The following is a 24,698-nucleotide window of genomic DNA, read 5'->3' on the forward strand; positions in this document are numbered from 1 at the left end:
AGCAGTGGGGTCCTATTCTGGGTGTTTTGGTTGATCCAGGTGCCTCCGTTTTAATTGAATACACAATAGTTGGATTGTTAGTAATTGTAGTGTATTACTTCTAGATACATGGTTAAGTTTTACATTAAATAGAAAGGATTGTTTAGAATGTGTATACTCATTCACACCCACATGTATACACACATGCATACTTGTATATTTCTTTCCCTTTAAGTTAATGGACACTTTGGATATGTTTATTTAGTACTATATTGATTTACATTTTTGCTCTATAATTTTTCTAAAAATGTGTTCCAGTATAACTTTATTGCATCTTTTATCATGGTGGACAACTTGTAAGTAGGTGTTCCAGACCAGGTTTCTGTATTCGGCTAATATAATTACATTTATATCTTTAAGTCTTTTATTTATGGCTTTGGGTAGTTTGTTTAAGAAGATAGCCATATTTACATTAACATAGGCCTGACTGTTTGCATCAATAATTTCTTTAAGGGTCTTTTTTGTTGTCTCAAACATCACACATTCACTAAATAGGTGTTTCTCTGGGTTTGAGCTTTCTTTTTTACATATTTCACAAGTGTACCTGGACTCCGTTGTGCTAGAGAGTTTTCTTTTGATTGGGGTCATCCCGTAGATCAGCCTGTAGGCCACCTCCCTCGCTTTGGGTGTTATGATTTTGTTGTGTAAGTGTGTGAATGTGTCTGTATGTGTGTTGGCTTGTACCCCTAGCTCCCTTCCCCACTTTATTCTGGTTCCTAGGTTTTCTTTTAGTTTTCCCCTAAGTGCTGTGTAGATATCTTTGGATGTGTGGTGTATCAAGCTTTCGTTGTTTTGTAAGTGTCTAGCTAGTGATCTATAAAAGGGGTGAGTGTGTGTGCCAAAGAAATGGGGCGTGTTGTTTTGGATGGGGAGAATTTTGTTCAGCTTCAGGCCGAAATAGTACAAGGTCAAGGGGAAATTTTCAGGGGACCTAACTACTTTTCCTATATATTTTAACCTTTGCACTTTGATTTTTGTTTTGATGTCTTGTAGGTTAATCCCCCCGTCTCTTTTGTCTTGAACTAGTGTGTTATGTTTTATGTTGGTGATTGTATTTTTAAAAATGAATTTTCTAATTATTTTGTTTATTTTATCTATAAAGTTGGGAGGTGGCTCTACGGCGTTTGCAAGGTACAAAATTTTGGGTATTATCAGGTTATTGACCAAGATGGCTCTTCCAAAGATGGTAGAGGAAGTGTGCAGAAAAAGCTTTATTATATTTTTGGCTTTGTCTATGATGGAGTCCCATTGTCTCGTCACGTATTGTGTCGGGTCTCTGGTCCACACGATGCCACATATTTTTGTTTCTGTCTCTATTTTTAGTCCATGGGTTTCTTCCGCGGGGGCCTCCCACCTCCCCAAGGACATGATTGAAGATTTTGAAAAATTTATTTTGGACCCGCTCGCCTTCCCGAAAAGTGTAAATTTCTCTATCATTTTTTTAACGTCTTTTTGTGAAGTGGGGAACAGGGTAGTGTCGTCTGCGTATGCTTTTATTTTAACTGATGGATTGGGGCCTGGGATTTTTATACCTATTATTTCCTTGTCTAATCTTATGCTTTCTAACAGGGGTTCCAGGCAGAGGGCGTATAGGAAGGGGGACAGGGGACACCCTTGCCTGACTGATCTTTCTATGGGGATCTTATCGCTAAGGTTTTGATTTATAATTAATTGGCTTGTGGCATCTGTGTAAACCAGTCTAATGTATTGTGTTAGTGTCTTGTCTATGTTAGTTTTGTCTAGTATTTTAAACAGGTATTCGTGATCTATTCTGTCGAAAGCTTTTTCTTGGTCAACGGACATGAGGGCTGCCTTTAAGTCTTTGTCTCTGCAGTAGTAAATAATGTCTCTTAGGAAATGATTTAGCTCGTCAATATTTTTGTCGGGGTTACTACAGTATTGGTCTTGTCCTATTAGAAGGGGGATTTGGGGTTTGAGTCTAAGGAAGATCATTTTGGTCAAAAGTTTGTAGTCTACGTTTAAGAGGGAGATTGGTCTGAAGTCGCTAGGAGAGTTATTATTTTCAGTTTTTTTGGGTAGTAGGGTAATGTATGCGAGGTTGAAATCTTGGGGTATCTGTCCTGTTTGTAACATGTCTTTGTACAGTGTTATCAGTAACGGTCCTATTTGGGGGAGGAAGGCTTTGTAAAATTCGTATGTTAAACCGTCTGGGCCTGGAGATTTGTCGCTTTGTGTCGTGTCTAGGGCAGCCCCCAGTTCCGCTAGCGTGAAAGGTTCGTCTGCGGTCTCCTTGTCTATTGTCTTTACTTTGTCAAGGAAGAGAGACTGTGCGTCTGCTGATGTCGGTTCTTTCCTATATATTCCTCTAAAATGGTTCGAGATTATTTTATTTATCTTTTGTTGGTCTTGTGTTTCTTTCCCGTCAATGTCTTTAATTGTTGTTATTGTCTTGTCTTTCTGTACGTTTTGTTCTGCCGTTAAGTATAGTTTGTTGGGTGATTCTGTTAGGTTTGGGTGTTTGCATCGGATCTCTGCCCCTTTGTATTTGTGTTTGTGTATGTATTCTAACTGTCCTTCCAGTTCTGTTTTGTCAATGTCGTCCGTTGTTGTTTGCAGTCTGTTTTTTAGTCTTGTCTCCTCTTCTTTGATTTTTTGGTTTTTGACTCTTGCCAATACTATTACTTGCTGCTTTATTGATTTTTTTAAAAGGGGCCACATTTGTATAATTTGTCCGTCATTCTTCTCCTCCCCTATGCAAATATTTATCATTTCTGCAATTGATTTTTGGATGTACGGGTCATCGATTAGGCTTTTGTTAAATTTCCAAATTTGTCCTTGTTTCTTTGCCTCCCCCCTTTCTCCTCCTATTTCCACTAAAACCCCTTTATGGTCTGTGTAAGTCAGTGTCTCGTCTAAGTGTCTTATTTTGTTAATTTTTATGTCGTTTGGCGTGTAGAATCGGTCAAGTCTTGTCTCCACTGGGTGTGAGTTGTGTTTAAGTGTAGTTTCTCTTCCCTCTGGGTACGTTGTTCTATACGCATCCTTTATTCGGAGTTGACATTTGGTTTCTCCCAAGTAGTCATTCGTCTGAGGGGGTGGACCCTGCGTGTTTGTGTGCTTTCTGTCTAAATGTGTTTCTATGTAGTTGAAGTCTCCCCCCAATATTATTTGTTCTCCCACGTGTTTGCTGAGTAGCTCTTCGCTCAGAGTTTTGAAAAACAGCGGTCTTTCTCCGCTCTGAGCTGGAGCGTAGATGTTTACTAAAGTGTATGCGTGTTTTTGTGATTCTACCTTAACTATGACTAGCCTACCGTTATTATCTGTGTGTGTGTGTGTTACTTTGAATTTGTTGGATGTCTGTAAAATAGCTACCCCTCTTGCTTTCCTACCTAAGCTAAAGTACCCACCCGCAAATCCCATGTCTGAGGTGCTTTTGGTTGCTTGGTATCTCGTGTGTGTGTTAGTTTCTTGAATGTAGATGAAATCTGTTTTGTAGGTGTTGGCTAAGTGTACTAGATATTTGTGTTTGTTATTTAGGCTTCGAATATTTAGGGAGAGAATTGTAATGTCTGCCATGTCTGCGTGTAGGTGGATTGTTGTGTGTGCGTGTTTGTGTCCTAACGTCTTCTATGAGTGTGCGTGTGTGTTGATCTCCTATTTACTATACCTTGTGTGTTATGAGCTGGAGTGCGTGCTGGGGTCCTCCCCCTCATCTATGACCAGTTGGGTTGGGGAGTCAGGGAAATCTATCTCTTTCTTCCCTTCCTTTTTTTCCTTGTTGTCCTCTTTCGCCTCCAAGTCCCCGCAATGGTCGTCGGACGAAGAAGAGGAGGAGGTCGATAGCGCTCTTTTTCTTTTTATTTTTGTCGGGGAATTAGGCTCTGACCTTATTCTCCCTTCAGGTTTTAGTTTCTTGTGGGAGTTTGTCCCTCCTGCGCTATTTCTCCTTTCCCCTTTTGTTGGGGTCGTGGGGGGGGTTTTTCCCTTCTTACTTCCTTCCTGACCCTGTGGGGGTATCTCTTTTTTTTTTCCCACCACTGTAAACCCTTCCTCGTCTGCCCTTTCTTCTGCACTTTTTTTGCTGCTAACTCCCTTCAGGGCCGTTGCGTATGTTGTTTTTGGGGGGTCTTGGGATTTCTCCCCTTCTTTTTTGTTCCCTCTGGGAGTGGTTTTGGTCGGGCACTGGTTTGACCAGTGGTCTTCCCTCTGGCAGTGCCAGCACTGCTGCCTCCTACCCGGAGTTGTAACCAAAACCTTGTAGGTTCTCGGGTCGTCCTGGTACCTTAGTTGTATATAGTGGGGTAGCTCCACGCCCTTTCTGGGTTTTACCCAGCTCACCCACTTGTCTGTCCCTTCTATTTTCTGAATCTCAACTTTTGAGCCTTCCTCTGCCATGCTCCCCACTATCTCTTCCATTTTGGCTTTGGATATGCTGGGGGACACCCAGTGGAGAGTGATTTTAATTTTCTCCTCGTCCAATGTGGTTACTTCCACCTTGAACGTTTCTTCTTTGCCGAAAACCCGCCCTAGGATCTTCCCCCTCACCACGGGTGAGGAGACTCCCAGAAACCAAAGGTACGGGTTTTCAAAACGGTACAGGGGACCCACCTCCTCCGGCCTGAGCCCCAAGGCGGCGACGATGGACGCCATTGAGGCCCTGACTGCCCCCTGTCCGGACAGTTTGAGCAGCAAGGTTCCTGGAGGGTGGACGAGGCCTCCCTCCAGGTCTTTGCGCTCAATCAAAAATGTCTTAACAGACATGTTAGTAAACAAAAGGTGTTAGAAAAAAAGGTGAAACACAAAATGAATAATAAAAAGGGGTTGTGCTCCTTGCACAGGAAAAAAAAACACTTAAAATCCAAACGAATCAAAAACACAATGAAGAGTAAGAAAATAACACATCCAACGATGAACATATAAATTGAACTTGAAAAAAATCCAGGAAAAAATTGGAACAGATGCTACACTTTGATCTTAGAAAAAAGAACGAGAAGCGATACAGGGGATATGGTCAAAATGCGGCACTCTCGCCAGAAAATGTACTCAAAATCGGCGAACGGGTACCATTTAAAAATAGAGCTGACCTTTCGGACAAAAATTGCATTTTCCACGTGACCATGGATTTCTAGCACGTGGCCTGCTTGCGGTGCCACCGGTTAATATTACCCAAAGTGTTTCACTGCGAGAGTTAGCCAGCGAAACGTGATGCCCTTAGCATTACAAATAAACAAATTTTATGCCGTTGCTGCCACTGATATGGCTATTAATAGATTTTCTCCTATTAATCAAGTGTTGCTTCCCTTTGACCACACCGCAACCAAACAAACAAACAAAATACATGTGCGCAATAAAACAGCAAACAACAACGTCCCAGGTGCAGGTAGGACTCAGCCAGCCAATCTTCCCTTTTTTAACATGAAGACGACATAACTACCGGACAAGCCGCTAAATGGACAAGGTCCAGCCGCTACTTCAAAGGAGCCTCGTTCAATCGGCACAGACAGACAGGCTGCCAAGTCGCTTGGTGACCTTAAAGCATCATCCCTACCTGTCCGCGAGTTCGAACAGGGACACTTTTTTTCCGCCTTCGGACAGAATTGCCAACACCCGTCCAAATTTGAAAATGGAGAACCTTCCTTTGCTGTGCCAAGCTGTGCTGTGCCGTGCTTTTAGCGAAGCGTAAAGGGGGTGAAAAATTTTACCCCACAAAAAAAAAAAAAAAATTTAGAAAATTTTTTTTAAAAAAATCAAATTTGGTCTAGAAAATATTTTTCACGAACAGACTATTTAAGTAGCTTCCACAGGTATGGTATGGCCCTATTCTTTAAAGAGTTTTAATACATTTGATTTATATAAATTAATGTTCAGGAACATTTTGCGCCCATGTCATTCTTAGTCTGGACCTACATTGATACACTGACCTTGAGAATCGTTTGCAGGCATTGCGCGAGAAAATTGTGAATAGCCGAGTATTGAGGTGGGTGAACGTGGGGCTAGCTAGCTATTTAAAAAAAAAAAAAAAGAAAGTAACTGAAAGAAAAAAAAAAAGAGAAAGAAATGAAAGATATAAAAATACTGCTACTTACGTATGATCAGCTAGCTCGTCGCAGGCAGCCATTTGAAGTTCGTAGTAAATCCACTGTTCACAACTGATGAGTATGAATGTTATTTTTATAATCCACAGAATTTACACAGTAGCTTTCAAAGAGGTTTGCGACAATCGCAATAACATTTTCATCTGTTCTTGAATCAATACACTGAATAAAAAATACATAAACATTTGAATAAAGGAAAAAATAAAATAAATAAAAAATCATAGCTAGCCCAATATAAACTTTATATAAATATATGTATAAATAAATTGCTAAATAATAAATAAAGCATATAGATTTACAATGAATAGAAAGACAAGAAATTACTATTATAACTGCCATTATTAAAAATTATTATTGTTTTTATTATTATTATTATTATTATAAGTATTGTTATTAAAAATTATTATAAGTATTATTATTAAAAATTATTATAAGTATTATTATAATCATCATTATAAATATTAAAATTGAAACAATTATTATTATTATAACAATAAGTATAACTATTTTTTATAATAATAATAATAATAATAATAATAATAATAATGATAATAATAATGATAATGATGACAATAATTGTAATTATAATTACAACGGTAATACTTATTGTTATTATAATTATAATGAAAATAATTATTATAATGACAATTATAATAGAAATAATAATTAGAGTAATTAGCATGACAGATTGTGCTACAAGGGAGAATATTGCTACACAAGTGTAGAAGGAAGGAAGCAAGGAAGCAAGGAAGGAAGAAAAAGAGAACTAGGAGTGAAAGGAGATAGGCTGAACTACCAATCGTACCATTTATTGAAATTGAGTTGGGCCATTCCCGGAAGGACTGCAATACCGGGTCGACCCGTGGCGAGAGCGGAGCAAGCCCCGGACATCTCGCCTAGTTCCAAAAATCAGTTTAATATCGTAGTGACTCAATGAGCCACGTATCAGATATTAAGCTGATAAGAACAGATACTACACTTTGATCTTAGCCAAAAGGCCGAGAAGCGATACAGGGGATATGGTCAAAATGCGGCACTCTCGCCAGAAAATGTACTCAAAATCGGCGAACGGGTACCATTTAAAAATAGAGCTGACCTTTCGGACAAAAATTGCATTTTCCACGTGACCATGGATTTCTAGCACGTGGCCTGCTTGCGGTGCCACCGGTTAATATTACCCAAAGTGTTTCACTGCGAGAGTTAGCCAGCGAAACGTGATGCCCTTAGCATTACAAATAAACAAATTTTATGCCGTTGCTGCCACTGATATGGCTATTAATAGATTTTCTCCTATTAATCAAGTGTTGCTTCCCTTTGACCACACCGCAACCAAACAAACAAACAAAATACATGTGCGCAATAAAACAGCAAACAACAACGTCCCAGGTGCAGGTAGGACTCAGCCAGCCAATCTTCCCTTTTTTAACATGAAGACGACATAACTACCGGACAAGCCGCTAAATGGACAAGGTCCAGCCGCTACTTCAAAGGAGCCTCGTTCAATCGGCACAGACAGACAGGCTGCCAAGTCGCTTGGTGACCTTAAAGCATCATCCCTACCTGTCCGCGAGTTCGAACAGGGACACTTTTTTTCCGCCTTCGGACAGAATTGCCAACACCCGTCCAAATTTGAAAATGGAGAACCTTCCTTTGCTGTGCCAAGCTGTGCTGTGCCGTGCTTTTAGCGAAGCGTAAAGGGGGTGAAAAATTTTACCCCACAAAAAAAAAAAAAAAATTTAGAAAATTTTTTTTAAAAAAATCAAATTTGGTCTAGAAAATATTTTTCACGAACAGACTATTTAAGTAGCTTCCACAGGTATGGTATGGCCCTATTCTTTAAAGAGTTTTAATACATTTGATTTATATAAATTAATGTTCAGGAACATTTTGCGCCCATGTCATTCTTAGTCTGGACCTACATTGATACACTGACCTTGAGAATCGTTTGCAGGCATTGCGCGAGAAAATTGTGAATAGCCGAGTATTGAGGTGGGTGAACGTGGGGCTAGCTAGCTATTTAAAAAAAAAAAAAAAGAAAGTAACTGAAAGAAAAAAAAAAAGAGAAAGAAATGAAAGATATAAAAATACTGCTACTTACGTATGATCAGCTAGCTCGTCGCAGGCAGCCATTTGAAGTTCGTAGTAAATCCACTGTTCACAACTGATGAGTATGAATGTTATTTTTATAATCCACAGAATTTACACAGTAGCTTTCAAAGAGGTTTGCGACAATCGCAATAACATTTTCATCTGTTCTTGAATCAATACACTGAATAAAAAATACATAAACATTTGAATAAAGGAAAAAATAAAATAAATAAAAAATCATAGCTAGCCCAATATAAACTTTATATAAATATATGTATAAATAAATTGCTAAATAATAAATAAAGCATATAGATTTACAATGAATAGAAAGACAAGAAATTACTATTATAACTGCCATTATTAAAAATTATTATTGTTTATTATTATTATTATTATTATTATAAGTATTGTTATTAAAAATTATTATAAGTATTATTATTAAAAATTATTATAAGTATTATTATAATCATCATTATAAATATTAAAATTGAAACAATTATTATTATTATAACAATAAGTATAACTATTTTTTATAATAATAATAATAATAATAATAATAATAATAATGATAATAATAATGATAATGATGACAATAATTGTAATTATAATTACAACGGTAATACTTATTGTTATTATAATTATAATGAAAATAATTATTATAATGACAATTATAATAGAAATAATAATTAGAGTAATTAGCATGACAGATTGTGCTACAAGGGAGAATATTGCTACACAAGTGTAGAAGGAAGGAAGCAAGGAAGCAAGGAAGGAAGAAAAAGAGAACTAGGAGTGAAAGGAGATAGGCTGAACTACCAATCGTACCATTTATTGAAATTGAGTTGGGCCATTCCCGGAAGGACTGCAATACCGGGTCGACCCGTGGCGAGAGCGGAGCAAGCCCCGGACATCTCGCCTAGTTCCAAAAATCAGTTTAATATCGTAGTGACTCAATGAGCCACGTATCAGATATTAAGCTGATAAGAACAGATACTACACTTTGATCTTAGCCAAAAGGCCGAGAAGCGATACAGGGGATATGGTCAAAATGCGGCACTCTCGCCAGAAAATGTACTCAAAATCGGCGAACGGGTACCATTTAAAAATAGAGCTGACCTTTCGGACAAAAATTGCATTTTCCACGTGACCATGGATTTCTAGCACGTGGCCTGCTTGCGGTGCCACCGGTTAATATTACCCAAAGTGTTTCACTGCGAGAGTTAGCCAGCGAAACGTGATGCCCTTAGCATTACAAATAAACAAATTTTATGCCGTTGCTGCCACTGATATGGCTATTAATAGATTTTCTCCTATTAATCAAGTGTTGCTTCCCTTTGACCACACCGCAACCAAACAAACAAACAAAATACATGTGCGCAATAAAACAGCAAACAACAACGTCCCAGGTGCAGGTAGGACTCAGCCAGCCAATCTTCCCTTTTTTAACATGAAGACGACATAACTACCGGACAAGCCGCTAAATGGACAAGGTCCAGCCGCTACTTCAAAGGAGCCTCGTTCAATCGGCACAGACAGACAGGCTGCCAAGTCGCTTGGTGACCTTAAAGCATCATCCCTACCTGTCCGCGAGTTCGAACAGGGACACTTTTTTTCCGCCTTCGGACAGAATTGCCAACACCCGTCCAAATTTGAAAATGGAGAACCTTCCTTTGCTGTGCCAAGCTGTGCTGTGCCGTGCTTTTAGCGAAGCGTAAAGGGGGTGAAAAATTTTACCCCACAAAAAAAAAAAAAAAATTTAGAAAATTTTTTTTAAAAAAATCAAATTTGGTCTAGAAAATATTTTTCACGAACAGACTATTTAAGTAGCTTCCACAGGTATGGTATGGCCCTATTCTTTAAAGAGTTTTAATACATTTGATTTATATAAATTAATGTTCAGGAACATTTTGCGCCCATGTCATTCTTAGTCTGGACCTACATTGATACACTGACCTTGAGAATCGTTTGCAGGCATTGCGCGAGAAAATTGTGAATAGCCGAGTATTGAGGTGGGTGAACGTGGGGCTAGCTAGCTATTTAAAAAAAAAAAAAAAGAAAGTAACTGAAAGAAAAAAAAAAAGAGAAAGAAATGAAAGATATAAAAATACTGCTACTTACGTATGATCAGCTAGCTCGTCGCAGGCAGCCATTTGAAGTTCGTAGTAAATCCACTGTTCACAACTGATGAGTATGAATGTTATTTTTATAATCCACAGAATTTACACAGTAGCTTTCAAAGAGGTTTGCGACAATCGCAATAACATTTTCATCTGTTCTTGAATCAATACACTGAATAAAAAATACATAAACATTTGAATAAAGGAAAAAATAAAATAAATAAAAAATCATAGCTAGCCCAATATAAACTTTATATAAATATATGTATAAATAAATTGCTAAATAATAAATAAAGCATATAGATTTACAATGAATAGAAAGACAAGAAATTACTATTATAACTGCCATTATTAAAAATTATTATTGTTTTTATTATTATTATTATTATTATAAGTATTGTTATTAAAAATTATTATAAGTATTATTATTAAAAATTATTATAAGTATTATTATAATCATCATTATAAATATTAAAATTGAAACAATTATTATTATTATAACAATAAGTATAACTATTTTTTATAATAATAATAATAATAATAATAATAATAATAATGATAATAATAATGATAATGATGACAATAATTGTAATTATAATTACAACGGTAATACTTATTGTTATTATAATTATAATGAAAATAATTATTATAATGACAATTATAATAGAAATAATAATTAGAGTAATTAGCATGACAGATTGTGCTACAAGGGAGAATATTGCTACACAAGTGTAGAAGGAAGGAAGCAAGGAAGCAAGGAAGGAAGAAAAAGAGAACTAGGAGTGAAAGGAGATAGGCTGAACTACCAATCGTACCATTTATTGAAATTGAGTTGGGCCATTCCCGGAAGGACTGCAATACCGGGTCGACCCGTGGCGAGAGCGGAGCAAGCCCCGGACATCTCGCCTAGTTCCAAAAATCAGTTTAATATCGTAGTGACTCAATGAGCCACGTATCAGATATTAAGCTGATAAGAACAGATACTACTTTTTTTTTTTTTTTTTTTTTTTTTTTTTTTTTTTTTTTTTTCTTCTTTTTTTTTTTTCTTTCTCTTTTTTTTTTTTTTTTTTTTTTTTTTTTTTTTTTCTTTTTTTTTTTCTTTTTTTTTTTTTTTTTTTTTTTTTTTTTTTTTTTTTTTTTTTCTTTTTTTTTTTTTTTTTAGGAAACCTCAGCTTTTTAGCCTTGACTTCAGTTGTCTAGCTATTTACATCCTAGGAATCCTTGGGCTATTGCCTCTTTTCTTTGCCTCTTTTTTGGGCGTTGCCTCTTTTTTGGGCTCTTGGCCTCTTTATCGGGCTTTTTTTTTTTTTTTTTTTTTTTTTTTTTTTTTTATTCAAAAAGGAAAAAACACATGACATATTATTTTATACTAATAATAATAACACATGAAATATTTCATAAAAGGCAAATTTTTCATGAAGGCAAGTATAGTTTCAGAAAACACACTCTAGGGTTTCTAGCGTGATCAGTGAGTAGGCTGCATCAAAGGGTCCAATTAGAAACAGGTGTAACATTTTATTGAGTACTAATTATAGTTTTGATAATATATATATATCCACATATGTTGCATACCTCAACATTTAGAAGGCGTGTACAAATATTATCAATATGTTTTAAGAGTTAACTTCAAAAACAAGGGTTAGGGGGGAACAAGCTTTTCATCGTTCCTTCCTTTGACAATTTTTTGGTTGCCTCCCTTGAGACTTGGAAACTTGCTTCCTCGTCATCAAGGTGGCAATCGTGTCTGGTAGAGTCAAGGGTCGGGATGTTTTTGCCTGCGAAGAAATTTTCTGTGATTTACTTTTTGTCACAGAGGTCTACTGATCAAGCAATTTAATTGACAAATGTACATTTTGCATCTGTGCTTTAGAGTGACACTGTCCTAGTTGACTTAATTATAAATTTAATGTCTGTGTAGTGGCCTGAAACTAGGAAACAGATGTTAGGTTATTTATTAAAAAACATTATTGCTAGATACCAATTTCAAAATTTGCATAATATTGGAAAGGTTGTCAGTAAGCTAAATTATCATATATTTAGTACAAAGCGGGAAAAAGTTCAACCCCATCAGGGGCGGCAGGAGCGAAGATCATAAAGAATTGTGTCTTTTCCCTTAGCCTTCTGTTGGGAATGTTACTGTTATCTTTTGTTAATGAAATGGAAGACGACTCAAAAAATTCTTTGGTGGTCAGTCTGTTTCTTTTTTTTTTACTTCCCTTGGGGCGAAGCGCTGGTTGCCTTATTTCTCCTTATGCTTAGTATTGTAGTTTTGTTTACATTGTCTGAGTTTCTCCTTCGTTTTTTTTTTTGTAGTGGTATAAATTCTTCTGGAATAATTGGAGTCTCTTGTCGTTGCTGTGAGATTTCGATTTGCGGCAGCGGTGTGCTACTGGGGTGCTCCTTTTTTAAGAGGAGGGCCGTCAGTATTTGTGAGTTTGTTTGGTGGGCGCACTAGCAGTGGGGTCTTATTCTGGGTGTTTTGGTTGATCCAGGTGCCTCCGTTTTAATTGAATACACAATAGTTGGATTGTTAGTAATTGTAGTGTATTACTTCTAGATACATGGTTAATCTTACATTAAATAGAAAGGATTGTTTAGAATGTGTATACTCATTCACACCCACATGTATACACACATGCGTACTTGTATATTTCTTTCCCTTTAAGTTAATGGACACTTTGGATATGTTTATTTAGTACTATATTGATTTACATTTTTGCTCAATAATTTTTCTAAAAATGTGTTCCAGTATAACTTTATTGCATCTTTTATCATGGTGGACAACTTGTAAATAGGTGTTCCAGACCAGGTTTCTGTATTCAGCTAATATAATTACATTTATATCTTTCAGTCTTTTATTTATGGCTTTGGGTAGTTTGTTTAAGAAGATAGCCATATTTACATTAACATTGGTCTGACTGTTTGCATCAATGATTTCTGTAAGGGTCTTTTTTGTTGTCTCAAACATCACACATTCACTAAATAGGTGTTTCTCTGGGTTTGAGCTTTCTTTTTTACATATTTCACAAGTGTACCTGGACTCCGTTGTGTTAGAGAGTTTTCTTTTGATTGGGGTCATCCCGTAAATCAGCCTGTAGGCCACCTCCCTCGCTTTGGGTGTTATGATTTTGTTGTGTAAGTGTGTGAATGTGTCTGTATGTGTGTTGGCTTGTACCCCTAGCTCCCTTCCCCACTTTATTCTGGTTCCTAGGTTTTCTTTTAGTTTTTCCCTAAGTGCTGTGTAGATATCTTTGGATGTGTGGTGTATCAAGCTTTCGTTGTTTTGTAAGTGTCTAGCTAGTGATCTATAAAAGGGGTGAGTGTGTGTGCCAAAGAAATGGGGCGTGTTGTTTTGGATGGGGAGAATTTTGTTCAGCTTCAGGCCGAAATAGTACAAGGTCAAGGGAAAGTTTTCAGGGGACCTAACTACTTTTCCTATATATTTTAACCTTTGCACTTTGATTTTTGTTTTGATGTCTTGTAGGTTAATCCCCCCGTCTCTTTTGTCTTGAACTAGTGTGTTATGTTTTATGTTGGTGATTGTATTTTTAAAAATGAATTTTCTAATTATTTTGTTTATTTTATCTATAAAGTTGGGAGGTGGCTCTACGGCGTTTGCAAGGTACAAAATTTTGGGTATTATCAGGTTATTGACCAAGATGGCTCTTCCAAAAATGGTAGAGGAAGTGTGCAGAAAAAGCTTTATTATATTTTTGGCTTTGTCTATGATGGAGTCCCATTGTCTCGTCACGTATTGTGTCGGGTCTCTGGTCCACACGATGCCACATATTTTTGTTTCTGTCTCTATTTTTAGTCCATGGGTTTCTTCCGCGGGGGCCTCCCACCTCCCCAAGGACATGATTGAAGATTTTGAAAAATTTATTTTGGACCCGCTCGCCTTCCCGAAAAGTGTAAATTTCTCTATCATTTTTTTAACGTCTTTTTGTGAAGTGGGGAACAGGGTAGTGTCGTCTGCGTATGCTTTTATTTTAACTGATGGATTGGGGCCTGGGATTTTTATACCTATTATTTCCTTGTCTAATCTTATGCTTTCTAACAGGGGTTCCAGGCAGAGGGCGTATAGGAAGGGGGACAGGGGACACCCTTGCCTGACCGATCTTTCTATGGGGATCTTATCGCTAAGGTTTTGATTTATAATTAATTGGCTTGTGGCATCTGTGTAAACCAGTCTAATGTATTGTGTTAGTGTCTTGTCTATGTTAGTTTTGTCTAGTATTTTAAACAGGTATTCGTGATCTATTCTGTCGAAAGCTTTTTCTTGGTCAACGGACATGAGGGCTGCCTTTAAGTCTTTGTCTCTGCAGTAGTAATTAATGTCTCTTAGGAAATGATTTAGCTCGTCAATATTTTTGTCGGGGTTACTACAGTATTGGTCTTGTCCTATTAGAAGGGGGATTTGGGGTTTGAGTCTAAGGAAGATCATTTTGGTCAAAAGTTTGTAGTCTACGTTTAAGAGGGAGATTGGTCTGAAGTCGCTAGGGGAGTTATTATTTTCAGTTTTTTTGGGTAGTAGGGTAATGTATGCGAGGTTGAAATCTTGGGGTATCTGTCCTGTTTGTAACATGTCTTTGTACAGTGTTATCAGTAACGGTCCTATTTGGGGGAGGAAGGCTTTGTAAAATTCGTATGTTAAACCGTCTGGGCCTGGAGATTTGTCGCTTTGTGTCGTGTCTAGGGCAGCCCCCAGTTCCGCTAGCGTGAAGGGTTCGTCTGCGATCTCCTTGTCTATTGTCTTTACTTTGTCCAAAAGGAGGGACTGTGCGTCTGCTGATGTCGGTTCTTTCCTATATATTCCTCTAAAATGGTTCGAGATTATTTTATTTATCTTTTGTTGGTCTTGTGTTTCTTTCCCGTCAATGTCTTTAATTGTTGTTATTGTCTTGTCTTTCTGTACGTTTTGTTCTGCCGTTAAGTATAGTTTATTGGGTGATTCTGTTAGGTTTGGGTGTTTGCATCGGATCTCTGCCCCTTTGTATTTGTGTTTGTGTATGTATTCTAACTGTCCTTCCAGTTCTGTTTTGTCAATGTCGTCCGTTGTTGTTTGTAGTCTGTTTTTTAGTCTTGTCTCCTCTTCTTTGATTTTTTGGTTTTTGACTCTTGCCAATACTATTACTTGCTGTTTTATTGATTTTTTTAAAAGGGGCCACATTTGTATAATTTGTCCGTCATTCTTCTCCTCCCCTATGCAAATATTTATCATTTCTGTAATTGATTTTTGGATGTACGGGTCATCGATTAGGCTTTTGTTAAATTTCCAAATTTGTCCTTGTTTCTTTGCCTCCCCCCTTTCGCCTCCTATTTCCACTAAAACCCCTTTATGGTCTGTGTAAGTCAGTGTCTCGTCTAAGTGTCTTATTTTGTTAATTTTTATGTCGTTTGGCGTGTAGAATCGGTCAAGTCTTGTCTCCACTGGGTGTGAGTTGTGTTTAAGTGTAGTTTCTCTTCCCTCTGGGTACGTTGTTCTATACGCATCCTTTATTCGGAGTTGACATTTGGTTTCTCCCAAGTAGTCATTCGTCTGAGGGGGTGGACCCTGCGTGTTTGTGTGCTTTCTGTCTAAATGTGTTTCTATGTAGTTGAAGTCTCCCCCCAATATTATTTGTTCTCCCACGTGTTTGCTGAGTAGCTCTTCACTCAGAGTTTCGAAAAACAGCGGTCTTTCTCCACTCTGAGCTGGAGCGTAGATGTTTACTAAAGTGTATGCGTGTTTTTGTGATTCTACCTTAACTATGACTAGCCTGCCGTTATTATCTGTGTGTGTGTGTGTTACTTTGAATTTGTTGGATGTCTGTAAAATAGCTACCCCTCTTGCTTTCCTACCTAAGCTAAAGTACCCACCCGCAAATCCCATGTCTGAGGTGCTTTTGGTTGCTTGGTATCTCGTGTGTGTGTTAGTTTCTTGAATGTAGATGAAATCTGTTTTGTAGGTGTTGGCTAAGTGTACTAGATATTTGTGTTTGTTATTTAGGCTTCGAATATTTAGGGAGAGAATTGTAATGTCTGCCATGTCTGCGTGTAGGTGGATTGTTGTGTGTGCGTGTTTGTGTCCTAACGTCTTCTATGAGTGTGCGTGTGTGTTGATCTCCTATTTACTATACCTTGTGTGTTATGAGCTGGAGTGCGTGCTGGGGTCCTCCCCCTCATCTATGACCAGTTGGGTTGGGGAGTCAGGGAAATCTATCTCTTTCTTCCCTTCCTTTTTTCCCTTGTTGTCCTCTTTCGCCTCCAAGTCCCCGCATGGGTCGTCGGACGAAGAAGAGGAGGAGGTTGATAGCGCCCTTTTTCTTTTTATTTTTGTCGGGGAATTAGGCTCTGACCTTATCCTCCCTTCAGGTTTTAGTTTCTTGTGGGAGTTTGTCCCTCCTGCACTATTTCTCCTTTCCCCTTTTGTTGGGGACGTGGGGGGTGTTTTTCCCTTCTTACTTCCTTCCTGACCCTGTGGAGGTGTCTCTTTTTTTTTTCCCACCACTGTAAACCCTTCCTCGTCTGCCCTCTCTTCTGCACTTTTTTTGCTGCTAACTCCCTTCAGGGCCGTTGCGTATGTTGTTTTTGGGGGGTCTTGGGATTTCTCCCCTTCTTTTTTGTTCCCTCTGGGAGTGGTTTTGGTCGGGCACTGGTTTGACCAGTGGTCTTCCCTCTGGCAGTGCCAGCACTGCTGCCTCCTGCCCGGAGTTGTAACCAAAACCTTATAGGTTCTTGGATCGTCCTGGTACCTTAGTTGTATATAGTGGGGTAGCTCCACGCCCTTTCTGGGTTTTACCCAGCTCACCCACTTGTCTGTCCCTTCTATTTTCTGAATCTCAACTTTTGAACCTTCCTCCGCCATGCTCCCCACTATCTCTTCCATTTTGGCTTTGGATATGCTGGGGGACACCCAGTGGAGGGTGATTTTAATTTTCTCCTCGTCCAATGTGGTTACTTCCACCTTGAACGTTTCTTCTTTGCCGAAAACCCGCCCTAGGATCCTCCCCCTCACCACGGGTGAGGAGACTCCCAGAAACCAAAGGTACGGGTTTTCAAAACGGTACAGGGGACCCACCTCCTCCGGCCTGAGCCCCAAGGCGGCGACGATGGACGCCATTGAGGCCCTGACTGCCCCCTGTCCGGACAGTTTGAGCAGCAAGGTTCCTGGAGGGTGGACGAGGCCTCCCTCCAGGTCTTGGCGCTCAATCAAAAATGTCTTAACAGACATGTTAGTAAACAAAAGGTGTTAGAAAAAAAGGTGAAACACAAAATGAATAATAAAAAGGGGTTGTGCTCCTTGCACAGGAAAAAAAAAACACTTAAAATCCAAACGAATCAAAAACACAATGAAGAGTAAGAATATAACACATCCAACGATGAACATATAAAATGAACTTGAAAAAAATCCTGGAAAAAATTTTGGAACAGATGCTACACTTTGATCTTAGAAAAAAGAACGAGAAGCGATACAGGGGATATGGTCAAAATGCGGCACTCTCGCCAGAAAATGTACTCAAAATCGGCGAACGGGTACCATTTAAAAATAGAGCTGACCTTTCGGACAAAAATTGCATTTTCCACGTGACCATGGATTTCTAGCACGTGGCCTGCTTGCGGTGCCACCGGTTAATATTACCCAAAGTGTTTCACTGCGAGAGTTAGCCAGCGAAACGTGATGCCCTTAGCATTACAAATAAACAAATTTTATGCCGTTGCTGCCACTGATATGGCTATTAATAGATTTTCTCCTATTAATCAAGTGTTGCTTCCCTTTGACCACACCGCAACCAAACAAACAAACAAAATACATGTGCGCAATAAAACAGCAAACAACAACGTCCCAGGTGCAGGTAGGACTCAGCCAGCCAATCTTCCCTTTTTTAACATGAAGACGACATAACTACCGGACAAGCCGCTAAATGGACAAGGTCCAGCCGCTACTTCAAAGGAGCCTCGTTCAATCGGCACAGACAGACAGGCTGCCAAGTCGCTTGGTGACCTTAAAGCATCATCCCTACCTGTCCGCGAGTTCGAACAGGGACACTTTTTTTCCGCCTTCGGACAGAATTGCCAACACCCGTCCAAATTTGAAAATGGAGAACCTTCCTTTGCTGTGCCAAGCTGTGCTGTGCCGTGCTTTTAGCGAAGCGTAAAGGGGGTGAAAAATTTTACCCCACAAAAAAAAAAAAAAAAATTTAGAAAATTTTTTTAAAAAAAATCAAATTTGGTCTAGAAAATATTTTTCACGAACAGACTATTTAAGTAGCTTCCACAGGTATGGTATGGCCCTATTCTTTAAAGAGTTTTAATACATTTGATTTATATAAATTAATGTTCAGGAACATTTTGCGCCCATGTCATTCTTAGTCTGGACCTACATTGATACACTGACCTTGAGAATCGTTTGCAGGCATTGCGCGAGAAAATTGTGAATAGCCGAGTATTGAGGTGGGTGAACGTGGGGCTAGCTAGCTATTTAAAAAAAAAAAAAAAGAAAGTAACTGAAAGAAAAAAAAAAAGAGAAAGAAATGAAAGATATAAAAATACTGCTACTTACGTATGATCAGCTAGCTCGTCGCAGGCAGCCATTTGAAGTTCGTAGTAAATCCACTGTTCACAACTGATGAGTATGAATGTTATTTTTATAATCCACAGAATTTACACAGTAGCTTTCAAAGAGGTTTGCGACAATCGCAATAACATTTTCATCTGTTCTTGAATCAATACACTGAATAAAAAATACATAAACATTTGAATAAAGGAAAAAATAAAATAAATAAAAAATCATAGCTAGCCCAATATAAACTTTATATAAATATATGTATAAATAAATTGCTAAATAATAAATAAAGCATATAGATTTACAATGAATAGAAAGACAAGAAATTACTATTATAACTGCCATTATTAAAAATTATTATTGTTTTTATTATTATTATTATTATTATAAGTATTGTTATTAAAAATTATTATAAGTATTATTATTAAAAATTATTATAAGTATTATTATAATCATCATTATAAATATTAAAATTGAAACAATTATTATTATTATAACAATAAGTATAACTATTTTTTATAATAATAATAATAATAATAATAATAATAATAATGATAATAATAATGATAATGATGACAATAATTGTAATTATAATTACAACGGTAATACTTATTGTTATTATAATTATAATGAAAATAATTATTATAATGACAATTATAATAGAAATAATAATTAGAGTAATTAGCATGACAGATTGTGCTACAAGGGAGAATATTGCTACACAAGTGTAGAAGGAAGGAAGCAAGGAAGCAAGGAAGGAAGAAAAAGAGAACTAGGAGTGAAAGGAGATAGGCTGAACTACCAATCGTACCATTTATTGAAATTGAGTTGGGCCATTCCCGGAAGGACTGCAATACCGGGTCGACCCGTGGCGAGAGCGGAGCAAGCCCCGGACATCTCGCCTAGTTCCAAAAATCAGTTTAATATCGTAGTGACTCAATGAGCCACGTATCAGATATTAAGCTGATAAGAACAGATACTACACTTTGATCTTAGCCAAAAGGCCGAGAAGCGATACAGGGGATATGGTCAAAATGCGGCACTCTCGCCAGAAAATGTACTCAAAATCGGCGAACGGGTACCATTTAAAAATAGAGCTGACCTTTCGGACAAAAATTGCATTTTCCACGTGACCATGGATTTCTAGCACGTGGCCTGCTTGCGGTGCCACCGGTTAATATTACCCAAAGTGTTTCACTGCGAGAGTTAGCCAGCGAAACGTGATGCCCTTAGCATTACAAATAAACAAATTTTATGCCGTTGCTGCCACTGATATGGCTATTAATAGATTTTCTCCTATTAATCAAGTGTTGCTTCCCTTTGACCACACCGCAACCAAACAAACAAACAAAATACATGTGCGCAATAAAACAGCAAACAACAACGTCCCAGGTGCAGGTAGGACTCAGCCAGCCAATCTTCCCTTTTTTAACATGAAGACGACATAACTACCGGACAAGCCGCTAAATGGACAAGGTCCAGCCGCTACTTCAAAGGAGCCTCGTTCAATCGGCACAGACAGACAGGCTGCCAAGTCGCTTGGTGACCTTAAAGCATCATCCCTACCTGTCCGCGAGTTCGAACAGGGACACTTTTTTTCCGCCTTCGGACAGAATTGCCAACACCCGTCCAAATTTGAAAATGGAGAACCTTCCTTTGCTGTGCCAAGCTGTGCTGTGCCGTGCTTTTAGCGAAGCGTAAAGGGGGTGAAAAATTTTACCCCACAAAAAAAAAAAAAAAAATTTAGAAAATTTTTTTAAAAAAAATCAAATTTGGTCTAGAAAATATTTTTCACGAACAGACTATTTAAGTAGCTTCCACAGGTATGGTATGGCCCTATTCTTTAAAGAGTTTTAATACATTTGATTTATATAAATTAATGTTCAGGAACATTTTGCGCCCATGTCATTCTTAGTCTGGACCTACATTGATACACTGACCTTGAGAATCGTTTGCAGGCATTGCGCGAGAAAATTGTGAATAGCCGAGTATTGAGGTGGGTGAACGTGGGGCTAGCTAGCTATTTAAAAAAAAAAAAAAAGAAAGTAACTGAAAGAAAAAAAAAAAGAGAAAGAAATGAAAGATATAAAAATACTGCTACTTACGTATGATCAGCTAGCTCGTCGCAGGCAGCCATTTGAAGTTCGTAGTAAATCCACTGTTCACAACTGATGAGTATGAATGTTATTTTTATAATCCACAGAATTTACACAGTAGCTTTCAAAGAGGTTTGCGACAATCGCAATAACATTTTCATCTGTTCTTGAATCAATACACTGAATAAAAAATACATAAACATTTGAATAAAGGAAAAAATAAAATAAATAAAAAATCATAGCTAGCCCAATATAAACTTTATATAAATATATGTATAAATAAATTGCTAAATAATAAATAAAGCATATAGATTTACAATGAATAGAAAGACAAGAAATTACTATTATAACTGCCATTATTAAAAATTATTATTGTTTTTATTATTATTATTATTATTATAAGTATTGTTATTAAAAATTATTATAAGTATTATTATTAAAAATTATTATAAGTATTATTATAATCATCATTATAAATATTAAAATTGAAACAATTATTATTATTATAACAATAAGTATAACTATTTTTTATAATAATAATAATAATAATAATAATAATAATAATGATAATAATAATGATAATGATGACAATAATTGTAATTATAATTACAACGGTAATACTTATTGTTATTATAATTATAATGAAAATAATTATTATAATGACAATTATAATAGAAATAATAATTAGAGTAATTAGCATGACAGATTGTGCTACAAGGGAGAATATTGCTACACAAGTGTAGAAGGAAGGAAGCAAGGAAGCAAGGAAGGAAGAAAAAGAGAACTAGGAGTGAAAGGAGATAGGCTGAACTACCAATCGTACCATTTATTGAAATTGAGTTGGGCCATTCCCGGAAGGACTGCAATACCGGGTCGACCCGTGGCGAGAGCGGAGCAAGCCCCGGACATCTCGCCTAGTTCCAAAAATCAGTTTAATATCGTAGTGACTCAATGAGCCACGTATCAGATATTAAGCTGATAAGAACAGATACTACACTTTGATCTTAGCCAAAAGGCCGAGAAGCGATACAGGGGATATGGTCAAAATGCGGCACTCTCGCCAGAAAATGTACTCAAAATCGGCGAACGGGTACCATTTAAAAATAGAGCTGACCTTTCGGACAAAAATTGCATTTTCCACGTGACCATGGATTTCTAGCACGTGGCCTGCTTGCGGTGCCACCGGTTAATATTACCCAAAGTGTTTCACTGCGAGAGTTAGCCAGCGAAACGTGATGCCCTTAGCATTACAAATAAACAAATTTTATGCCGTTGCTGCCACTGATATGGCTATTAATAGATTTTCTCCTATTAATCAAGTGTTGCTTCCCTTTGACCACACCGCAACCAAACAAACAAACAAAATACATGTGCGCAATAAAACAGCAAACAACAACGTCCCAGGTGCAGGTAGGACTCAGCCAGCCAATCTTCCCTTTTTTAACATGAAGACGACATAACTACCGGACAAGCCGCTAAATGGACAAGGTCCAGCCGCTACTTCAAAGGAGCCTCGTTCAATCGGCACAGACAGACAGGCTGCCAAGTCGCTTGGTGACCTTAAAGCATCATCCCTACCTGTCCGCGAGTTCGAACAGGGACACTTTTTTTCCGCCTTCGGACAGAATTGCCAACACCCGTCCAAATTTGAAAATGGAGAACCTTCCTTTGCTGTGCCAAGCTGTGCTGTGCCGTGCTTTTAGCGAAGCGTAAAGGGGGTGAAAAATTTTACCCCACAAAAAAAAAAAAAAAATTTAGAAAATTTTTTTTAAAAAAATCAAATTTGGTCTAGAAAATATTTTTCACGAACAGACTATTTAAGTAGCTTCCACAGGTATGGTATGGCCCTATTCTTTAAAGAGTTTTAATACATTTGATTTATATAAATTAATGTTCAGGAACATTTTGCGCCCATGTCATTCTTAGTCTGGACCTACATTGATACACTGACCTTGAGAATCGTTTGCAGGCATTGCGCGAGAAAATTGTGAATAGCCGAGTATTGAGGTGGGTGAACGTGGGGCTAGCTAGCTATTTAAAAAAAAAAAAAAAGAAAGTAACTGAAAGAAAAAAAAAAGAGAAAGAAATGAAAGATATAAAAATACTGCTACTTACGTATGATCAGCTAGCTCGTCGCAGGCAGCCATTTGAAGTTCGTAGTAAATCCACTGTTCACAACTGATGAGTATGAATGTTATTTTTATAATCCACAGAATTTACACAGTAGCTTTCAAAGAGGTTTGCGACAATCGCAATAACATTTTCATCTGTTCTTGAATCAATACACTGAATAAAAAATACATAAACATTTGAATAAAGGAAAAAATAAAATAAATAAAAAATCATAGCTAGCCCAATATAAACTTTATATAAATATATGTATAAATAAATTGCTAAATAATAAATAAAGCATATAGATTTACAATGAATAGAAAGACAAGAAATTACTATTATAACTGCCATTATTAAAAATTATTATTGTTTTTATTATTATTATTATTATTATTATAAGTATTGTTATTAAAAATTATTATAAGTATTATTATTAAAAATTATTATAAGTATTATTATAATCATCATTATAAATATTAAAATTGAAACAATTATTATTATTATAACAATAAGTATAACTATTTTTTATAATAATAATAATAATAATAATAATAATAATAATGATAATAATAATGATAATGATGACAATAATTGTAATTATAATTACAACGGTAATACTTATTGTTATTATAATTATAATGAAAATAATTATTATAATGACAATTATAATAGAAATAATAATTAGAGTAATTAGCATGACAGATTGTGCTACAAGGGAGAATATTGCTACACAAGTGTAGAAGGAAGGAAGCAAGGAAGCAAGGAAGGAAGAAAAAGAGAACTAGGAGTGAAAGGAGATAGGCTGAACTACCAATCGTACCATTTATTGAAATTGAGTTGGGCCATTCCCGGAAGGACTGCAATACCGGGTCGACCCGTGGCGAGAGCGGAGCAAGCCCCGGACATCTCGCCTAGTTCCAAAAATCAGTTTAATATCGTAGTGACTCAATGAGCCACGTATCAGATATTAAGCTGATAAGAACAGATACTACACTTTGATCTTAGCCAAAAGGCCGAGAAGCGATACAGGGGATATGGTCAAAATGCGGCACTCTCGCCAGAAAATGTACTCAAAATCGGCGAACGGGTACCATTTAAAAATAGAGCTGACCTTTCGGACAAAAATTGCATTTTCCACGTGACCATGGATTTCTAGCACGTGGCCTGCTTGCGGTGCCACCGGTTAATATTACCCAAAGTGTTTCACTGCGAGAGTTAGCCAGCGAAACGTGATGCCCTTAGCATTACAAATAAACAAATTTTATGCCGTTGCTGCCACTGATATGGCTATTAATAGATTTTCTCCTATTAATCAAGTGTTGCTTCCCTTTGACCACACCGCAACCAAACAAACAAACAAAATACATGTGCGCAATAAAACAGCAAACAACAACGTCCCAGGTGCAGGTAGGACTCAGCCAGCCAATCTTCCCTTTTTTAACATGAAGACGACATAACTACCGGACAAGCCGCTAAATGGACAAGGTCCAGCCGCTACTTCAAAGGAGCCTCGTTCAATCGGCACAGACAGACAGGCTGCCAAGTCGCTTGGTGACCTTAAAGCATCATCCCTACCTGTCCGCGAGTTCGAACAGGGACACTTTTTTTCCGCCTTCGGACAGAATTGCCAACACCCGTCCAAATT

General features: G+C 37.3%; 1 long non-coding RNA gene, 5 other non-coding genes and 1 pseudogene across 6 annotated transcripts in view; all 7 read right to left on the minus strand.

Annotated features, from left to right (window-relative positions):
- Nucleotides 1–6,912: 6,912 nt before the first annotated feature.
- Nucleotides 6,913–7,105, minus strand: LOC129927526 (U2 spliceosomal RNA). Its single transcript, XR_008779132.1, has one exon. It is a non-coding gene; the product is annotated as a U2 spliceosomal RNA (small nuclear RNA).
- Nucleotides 7,106–9,020: 1,915 nt separating this feature from the next.
- On the minus strand, nucleotides 9,021–9,213 carry LOC129927527 (U2 spliceosomal RNA). The gene has a single exon (XR_008779133.1). It is a non-coding gene; the product is annotated as a U2 spliceosomal RNA (small nuclear RNA).
- A 1,914-nt stretch (nucleotides 9,214–11,127) lies between these two features.
- LOC129927555 (U2 spliceosomal RNA) lies at nucleotides 11,128–11,301 on the minus strand (annotated as a pseudogene).
- LOC129927419 (uncharacterized) overlaps nucleotides 11,133–24,698 on the minus strand; it is a 31,970-nt gene continuing 18,404 nt past the window's right edge. Inside the window, exon 2 of the long non-coding RNA XR_008779031.1 lies at nucleotides 11,133–11,442. This is a non-coding gene — a long non-coding RNA (uncharacterized LOC129927419). The remainder of the gene's footprint in view (nucleotides 11,443–24,698) is intronic.
- Nucleotides 19,669–19,861, minus strand: LOC129927528 (U2 spliceosomal RNA). The gene has a single exon (XR_008779134.1). It is a non-coding gene; the product is annotated as a U2 spliceosomal RNA (small nuclear RNA).
- Nucleotides 21,777–21,969, minus strand: LOC129927529 (U2 spliceosomal RNA). Its single transcript, XR_008779135.1, has one exon. It is a non-coding gene; the product is annotated as a U2 spliceosomal RNA (small nuclear RNA).
- Nucleotides 23,886–24,078, minus strand: LOC129927530 (U2 spliceosomal RNA). The gene has a single exon (XR_008779136.1). It is a non-coding gene; the product is annotated as a U2 spliceosomal RNA (small nuclear RNA).

Source organism: Biomphalaria glabrata, chromosome 7 (assembly GCF_947242115.1).
Source record: "Biomphalaria glabrata chromosome 7, xgBioGlab47.1, whole genome shotgun sequence".
Taxonomy (NCBI): domain Eukaryota; kingdom Metazoa; phylum Mollusca; class Gastropoda; family Planorbidae; genus Biomphalaria; species Biomphalaria glabrata.